The sequence below is a fragment of the Tursiops truncatus genome, chromosome 15 (genome assembly GCF_011762595.2).
Source record: "Tursiops truncatus isolate mTurTru1 chromosome 15, mTurTru1.mat.Y, whole genome shotgun sequence".
Taxonomy (NCBI): Eukaryota; Metazoa; Chordata; class Mammalia; order Artiodactyla; family Delphinidae; genus Tursiops; species Tursiops truncatus.
The window spans coordinates 62,358,668-62,367,095 of NC_047048.1; the positions used below are offsets into that span (position 1 = coordinate 62,358,668).

At 45.6% G+C, this 8,428-nt stretch overlaps 1 protein-coding gene across 13 annotated transcripts in view; it reads right to left on the reverse strand.

Moving 5' to 3' along the window:
* The window catches only part of NCOA6 (nuclear receptor coactivator 6), a 97,493-nt gene extending 94,445 nt beyond the window's left edge, over positions 1–3,048 (reverse strand). For 5 of the 13 annotated variants that reach the window (XM_019950690.3, XM_019950689.3, XM_019950687.3 and 2 more), the window contains exon 1: positions 2,852–3,047. The gene's annotated coding sequence lies outside the window, so the exon portion shown is untranslated. Of the gene's footprint in view, positions 1–2,851 lie in introns of all 13 variants that reach the window. The other 8 variants (XM_019950698.3, XM_019950694.3, XM_019950695.3 and 5 more) reach the window with 3 other exon arrangements.
* Positions 3,049–8,428: the final 5,380 nt, after the last annotated feature.

Genomic DNA, 8,428 nt, shown 5'->3' on the forward strand with positions numbered 1-8,428 from the left:
ACAATGGTTGACATAATAGATATCTTGGCACATAGTAAATGTCTGTTGAATGGAAGACATCCTTTGTGGTTCCTTAACCTGGGGTTCATAGATGGGAGTCCACAGACAGAATTCAGGGGCGGGTGGGGAGGGGGTCTGTGAACTTGGATGGGAAAAAAAATTACCTCTTTATTTTCACTAACCTCTAACTGAAAGTTACCATTTTCTTCAAATATGAATGTAGGCAATAAACCATTCTGGTATTAGCAGTATCTGTGCTTCTGCCACAGTAATCACAGGTATCTTTATATCATATTACAGTTATTGCAGATGTCTTAAAGAATTATTTATGTTCATCTGATATAATTATCAGACCCACCACTAGATCTGATTTCTTAATTTGCTGATAAAGAAGTATATCTAGGGCTTCCCTGGTGGCGCAGTGGTTGAGAGTCCGCCTGCTGATGCAGGGGACGCGGGTTCGTGCCCCGGTCCGGGAAGATCCCACATGCCACGGAGCGGCTAGGCCCGTGAGCCATGGCCGTTGAGCCTGCGTGTCCGGAGCCTGTGCTCCGCAACGGGAGAGGCCCAACAGTGAGAGGCTCACATACCGCAAAAAAAGAAGCATATCTATATTACTATATCACAATTTGTATATTGTGTTAACTGCATTTCAATATAATTGGTTTCTCTATAACCCAATGTATTTTGTTTTATGCAATTAAAAATATTATTCTGAGAGGGATTCATGAGCTTCGCTAGATGCTAAAGGGGCCCATGGTACAGACAAGATTAGGCCTTCCTGCATTAGAAAGACCCAAAACAAATGAATTGTGTTGCTGTATAAGGGTATTGAACATATATTGAAAATCTTATTGCTATGAACATCCTCATAACCTTTTTGTTGAAAGTCTTTTTTGATTATATGGGAGCCCTGGGACTACTATATCATGACTGAGAACTCTCTCATGGCCATGGGGACTTTGAACTCTTCACTATCATGATCAAACTTCAATTAAAGTTTGATCATGATAGGGACTTCTCTGGTGGTGCAGTGGTTAAGAATCCGCCTGCCAATGCAGGGGACACAGGTTTGAGCCCTGGTCCGGGAAGATTCCACATGCCACGGAGCAACTAAACCCGTGTGCTACAACTACTGAGCCTGCGCTCTAGAGCCCACGAGCCACAACTACTGAGCCCGCGCGCCTAGAGCCAGTGCTCCGCAACAAAAGAAGCCACTGCAGTGAGAAGCCCACGCACTGCAAGGAAGAGTAGCCCCCACTCTCCGCAACTAGAGAAAGCCCGCACAACGAAGACCCAATGCAGCCAAAAATAAATAAATTAATTAATTAAAAAAAAAGTTTGGTCATGACAGAGATCCTGGGTCTTTACCCTTGCTCACTGTTATTTTTTAAGGCTTTTTGTGTCCCTTTGCTGTACAGCAAACACCTAGAAGAGAAGGAGCATCTCTTAAAACTTTACAAAGTTAGAAGTCAAAAGGATCCTGAAGATAACTTCTTTGCACCAATGGAAGTGAACTAGAAATGATCAAACAGATGGTTACCTATAGTTTTCCTGTATCCCCCTCAGTTTCTGTACTGACAAACTCACCATAAAAATAAAATAAATTACTTAATACTTCTTTGCTATACGCTGCCATACTTGACTTCTTAACACTTTTCTCCCACCTGGCAAATTCCTCTAAGGTGTGGTGGTGAATGAGGAGGCAACAGGCCTGAATTCCAGTACTACTTCTGCCATTTACTGGTAAGATCTTGAGAAGTCAACTTTACCTTTTTGGGTCTCAGCGAAAATCACTTACATGATCTGAAATCAATCGTTACATGATCCAAGGACTTTGTAGTTTTTACACATTCACTCCTTTACCATTCTCACCAGCTTCGATAATGCCTTTCTGATGACCTCCCCAGGTGACACTGCTCTTAAAAAACAGTGGGCTGTCCCCTTCCTGGGAAGACACCTTGGGTCACCGCCCACAAATAGCCCGGTCCCTCCTTTTAAAGACACAAACTCCCTAAGTTGATGGAGGCTCTCTCTCATCTTGCACACCAGTTCCACTCTGCATCCCTTTTGCTGGCCAGCTCCTGCACCCAAACCTCAATCCCCCTTCTCTTCTTCATCAAAGCCTTACTTTTTTCTTTTGCTCTCGCCAATAAGGAGTGGAGGATCCTGGGGACATATATGTCCTCAGTCCCTTGGAAGTTACACGGACTTGCCCCGCGACTCTGCGGACTACCCCAATCTGATACCCGCCTCAGTACCGAAAGGGCCCCCAATTCTAATCAACCCTTTCACCACCCCCCGCAAAGAACTGTCCCAGCCCTGACAGCCTTAACTCAAATCCCACGCCCCTCCGCACCCTGCCAGCCTGGGGTCCCACGGCCTAACCCAGCTCCAGGTCCTGCACCCCTAACCCCACGGATCCTGACCCCGGTTCCTTTTGGACCCAACGCTCCTTCTCCGCGACCCCGGCCACGACCACACGTCCGGCTCCCGCCAGTTCTTCGGACCTGGAGCGCCATCCTGTGCAGACCTTGACTGGCTCAGCACTCCCTCAGCGCCCCAGACACCGTGCCCCGCACCCTCCCCAACCCTGCCGGACCCACAACTCTCCCCAGCGCCCGCGCTCGCAGGCCCCGGGCCCGCTCCCCAACATGGCGACGGGGACACGAGCGCGGCGGGCGGGGCGGCTCCGGGCCGGGCCCGCACAGGGGCCGTGCTCCACGGCCCGCCGGCGCCATTTTCCCGCGCCGGGCCCGGGCGGCGCCTCCTTCCCGCTGAGCCAGCCGGGCCGGCACCGCAGACGCCCAGCGGGCCCACCCCTTACGGGCCCGCGTCGCCGTCACCTCACCTGAGCGCGGCCCCAGCCCTCCCGGGCGGGCCTCGGAGCACCGGCCCGGGCCGTGCGTGCCCGCGGCCCTCCGTGTGTCCGTCTGTCCGTCCTCGCGTGCGCCCGTCTGTCCGGCCGTCGGCACCCGGCCGCCCGCAGCCCGACCCGGCTGGGCCTCAGGGAGCCGGCGGGGAGGGGGATGGGCCGGACCGGGCCGGGGAGGGAGGGGGAGGGAGGGAGAGAGGGAGGGAGCGCGGGAGAGGGCGGGGCCGACAGGGGCGGGGCCGTGGTCACGTGACCAAACGTCTCCGGGAACGCGGGGCCGCGCGGGGCCGCGCGGGCCAGATCGTGCAGCCAGCTCGCATGGGTGCAGAGCTCACAGGCGGGATTCAATGGGTTTGTCTGTCTCCTGGAGCTGTAATATCGCCAGTGGCTGCTACCCCCACTTTGGAGTCGCTGCACAGCCCTATAGGAGCTCTCTAGCTGAGTGTCCTTGGGCAAGTCAACTCTCCAAGCCTCGGTTTATGCACCTGAGATATGGAGGTAATAATAGTCTTTGCAAAGAGGAAATGAGGGAAAGCATGGAAAGCAGTTGGCAGAGTGCCTGACACGTAGTATTTAACGACCTTAATGGTGATAAAGATAACCTTTAGCCTTTATTATTTGCTTATAAGTCCCTCTCTACTTTTTCCCGTCACTGTCACCCTAGAAAGCTCGTGGGTACAGGGGAGTGTGGCCCCCCTCCCCTTTCCCCAAATATCAAGAGGCCTCCCCAGCACTGGGCTTGATGTCTGTCATACAGGCCTGGATTCAGATTTGGCTTTCACACTTGATGGTTGTGCGATTTTCTTTGCCTCAACCTCAGCTTTCTCATCTGTAAAATGGCAGTTAAGGGTATATTACAAGCATCATGTTAGATAGATGAGCAGGTGGATTGTTAGCTGATTACACAGCTCAGACATATTGGTCTCATCTAAGAAAAAGAGTTAGGAGTCCTTTCATTCCACAAATATTTATTGAGTACACACTATGTGCTTCGACTGGTGCAGTAGCCATCTAAGGCCTTTCCACATTCTCCCTGGCTCCCCTCCAATCTGTTCTCCACCCTGCTATCAGAATAATGTTTCTAAGTCAGAAATCTGATCATGTCTCTCCCCTACTTAAAACTGTTTGATGACTCACATTGCTCTTAAGTTAAAGGCCAAATAGATGTCTCACTGTTGCCCTTCCCACATCTCCAGACTTATCTCAGGGCCCTCTTCCCCGCTCTCTGGACTGTAACTACATTGATCTTCACATATTGTACTTCCTTCCTTCTCAGGGCCCTTGCACATGCTGATCCTTCCTCCTGAAATGCTTCCCCAACCACCACCTTAGATAATTTATCAGCCTTCAGATCCCAGCTCAAATATCACTACCCCAAGGACATCTTCCCTGAGGACTCCCCAGGCAGGTTCTTACTTGTCCTCAATAGGACTCACTAGGTTATTGCCTGTCTTCACCATGAGGATGTGGACTCCATTAGGAGGGAAACGTTATCGAATTTGCTTACCCCCGTTTCCTCAGCACATAGCACAGGGTCTGGCACAGAGGAGATGCTCAGTAAATATTTGTTACTTTGCTGGGCCCAAAAGGGCAGAGAAAAATAAAGAGAACCACAGGTGGCCAAAAGGAGGCACCTCAGGCACTTGAGCCCATGAAATTAACATCAAAAGGATTTACAAGAGCCTGGAAAAAATTTTTTAAGCTTTTTCTTTTAACTTTTAAAAAGTGAGGTATAATTTACATACATGAAAATGCAAACCTCTTAAGTGTATACCTAATAAATTTTTACCTACGTTCCTGTGTTACTACCACAGCAGCAGCTGTGGAAAACAGTTTGACGTTTCCTCAAAAAGTTAAATATAGAATTACCATCTGATCCAGAAATCCTGCTTCTGGATATTTACCCCAAAAAAGTAGAAGCAGGGACTTAAACAGATATTTGTACACCCATGTTCATAGCAGCATTATTCACTATAGCCAAAAGGTGGAAGCAGCCCACGTGTCTATCAAATGAATAGATAAATAAAATGTGGCATACACATACAATGGAATATTATTAAGCTTTAAAAAGGAAGGAAATTTTGGCATGTGCTGTAACATGGGTGAACCCTGAAGACATTATGCTTAGTGAAATAAGCCAGTCACAAAAGGACAACTACAATATTATATGAGTCCTCTTACATGAGGTTCCTAGAGTAGTCAACTTCATAGGGACAGAGTGGAATACTGATTGCCAACAGCTGGAGAGAGCGGGTAATGGAGAGTTACTCTTTAATGGGTACAGAGTTTCAGTAGGGAAAGATAAAAAACGTTCTGGAAATGGATGGTGGTGATGATTGCACAGAGCTATACACTGAAAAAATAGTTAAATGGCAAAATTTATGTTATATATTTTTTAATCACAATTTTAAAAAATATGCCAGGGCCTAAGCCAATATCCTCATTTTTTTTGCCTTATTATTCATGTCCTTAAACCAAAGGAGGTTTTCCTGATATTAGCAAGGATGTAGGGAGCTAGCAGCCAGGGGCCCAGTCGGGCACCTAAACATCCCATAGGTGAAAATAGCAGGAGCATAGGTAACATAGATATTTGTTGCCACATGAAGGCAGCAAAGGAACAGAAACAGGCCATGAAATGGCACTAGGTAGAGCACAGTGATTACAAGATTGGGCTCTGAAGTCAAAATCCTCAAGTTCTGAGACCTTGAGCAAATCCAAAGTTCTCGTCATACAAATGAGGGAACTTGGACCAAAAGGAAGAAAAATGACTCATCCTATAGTGTCCAAAGTATTTTTTCCTTTATTTTGTTTGTTTGTAAATCCTTACATGGTTTTTATTTTGTTTTGTGTTCCCAACAGACTATAAGCTCCCCAAAGAAAGTATTTTTGTAATATCATCACCTGTAATATAACTTAACTTTTTTGTGCTGCAGTTGCCTCATCTGCAAGGTGTGGATAAGGGTACCTTACAGATGAGGATTAGAAGAGTAAATGAATTAGTAGTGGATTAAATGAATTAGTAGATATAAAATGTTTAGAAGAGTGCCTAGCACTTACGATAGCCTCAACAAGCAGCAGACTAATAGAGGCCTCTGAAGAGGTTACCAGGCTATTTCACAAAATGTTTTGAGCAAGAGAAGCAGTCCTAAGACATCAAGGACTATTCTGGATTCAGATATAGATAAAGAAAAAGCAAATCAATTATTCTTTGATGTGAACAATTTGATTGGCATTTATTGAACTTCTATCTTTATATGTTTGTCCAATGGGCTTAAGCTTTGCAGTGATAAGATTGATAGTGAATACTTAAAACCATGTTTTTAAGAACAACATCAAACAGGAAAAAAATGAAGAAAGAATAAAATCACTTAGAGAGCATAACATTCTACTGTCTGTGGGATTCATCACAACAGTGCCAAATGACAAGGCTATCACATTTGGTTAGGCGAATGGTGTCTTGCAGGAGGACATCACTTGTAAATGGGTGCCACTCACTGGTAGACATTGTAATGTGTAACTTTATTATGGTAATTTACCAGTAGATGGCAGTAAAGTGCCTTGTTGTTACAAAATCAGCTCAACAATTTTCAGACAATAGGAAAAAGATTGCTCTTAGGAAGAAAAGATGGAAAAATAGAAATAGAGTGGTAACTACACAATTGAAAAAAATGGAATAGTATCAAGAAATGACCACAAAAAAAGGAGAAGTATTCTTAGGACTTAAAAACCTGATCTCAGGGCTTCCCTGGTGGTGCAGTGGTTAAGAATCCACCTGCCAATTCAGGGGACATGGGTTCAAGCCCTGGCCCAGGAAGATCCCTCATGCTGCGGAGCAACTAAGCCCGTGCACCACAACTACTGAGCCTGTGCTCTAGAGCCCGCGTGCCACAACTACTGAAGCCCACGTGCCTAGAGCCCGTTCTCCGCAATGAGAAGCCACTGCAATGAGAAGCCCGCACAATGCAACGAAGAGTAGCCCCCATTCGCCGCAACCAGAGAAAGCCCGTGCACAGCAACGAAGACCCAACGCAGCCAAAAATAAAAAACAAACAAAAAAAAAAACCTGATTTCAAAAATATTCTGAAATTTTAAAACTTTTTATTAGAGTATAACATAACGACATGAAAATACACAATTCATAAGTGTAAATCCTGAAGAATTTTCACAAAATGAACACACATGTCCAAACATCCAAATCAAGAAATAGAACATTACCAGCCCCACAAAACCCCTTTGTTCTCCCTTTCCAGTTATTACCCACACCCCTGAAAGTAAATAATATTCTGACGTCTAACTTCATAGATTAGGCTCATTGGGTGTTAAACTTTATATAAACGGAAGCATACAAAATGTGCTCTTTTGAGTCTGGCTTCTTTTGCTCAATTTTGTGTTTTTGAGATTCATCTATATTGTTGCATGTAGTTGTAGTTTGTTCCTTTTCATTGCTTCATATGGTTCATTATCTGAATTTGTCACAATTTATCCATTCTACTGATGATGAGCATTTCAGTTTCCACTTTAGGTCTTTTTTAAAAATTTTGGCTGTGCTGGGTCTTCATTGCCTGGGCTCTTTGTTTCAGGCTTCTCTCTAGTTGTGGCACGTGGGCTTCTCCAGTTGTGGTGCACAGGAACCAGAGCACATGGAGTTCAGTAGTTGCAGTGCACGGGCTTCTCTCTAGTTGCCACGTGTGGGTTTAGTTGCCCTATGGCACGCGGGATCTTAGTTCCCTGACCAGGGATTGAACCCACGTCCCCTGCATTGGAAGGTGGATTCTTAACAATTGGACCACCAGGGAAGTCCCTAGTTCTATTTTTTTTTTTTTTTTTTTTGTGGTACACGGGCCTCTCACTGTTGTGGCCTCTCCCGTTGTGGAGCACAGGCTCCGGATGCGCAGGCCCAGTGGCTGTGGCTCACGGGCCTAGCCGCTCTGCGGCATGTGGGATCTTCCCGGACTGGGGCACGAACCCGTGTCCCCTGCATCGGCAGGCGGACTCTCAACCACTGCGCCACCAGGGAAGCCCTATTTATATATTTAAGAAGTAAAATGACCCCCAAGATACCCATGTAACCCCCAAAAGCCTGCTGCGTGGAAGGTCCTATAACATCACTTGAAAGACAGCATAGGAGAGTTGGTATGACCACAGGTGTTACTCAAGCACCTAAAGATATCAGGCAAGGATATTCAAAGTTACATTGGAAACCACCCAAATATCCATCAATAGGAAACTGGTTAAACTGTTTAATGACCTATGGATGCATTGTTATAAATAATTAGGTAAATCCATGTATCTTGATATTGACATGGAAAAATGTCCATGTTATACTGGTAAGTAAAAAAAAAAAAAAAGGATGTTGTAGACACTGTGACCAATATAATCCCATTTTTACTTTTAAATAGAATGATAATATATATCTACAGAAAAAAGTAGTTGGAGGAATACATACTAAATTATTGTCCATGAGATTTTTTGAAAAGTTGAGATTTTGAAGGCAAGGATCATCTCTATTATATACTTATGAAATGTCTGATATTTGAATGATGGTTACATCTG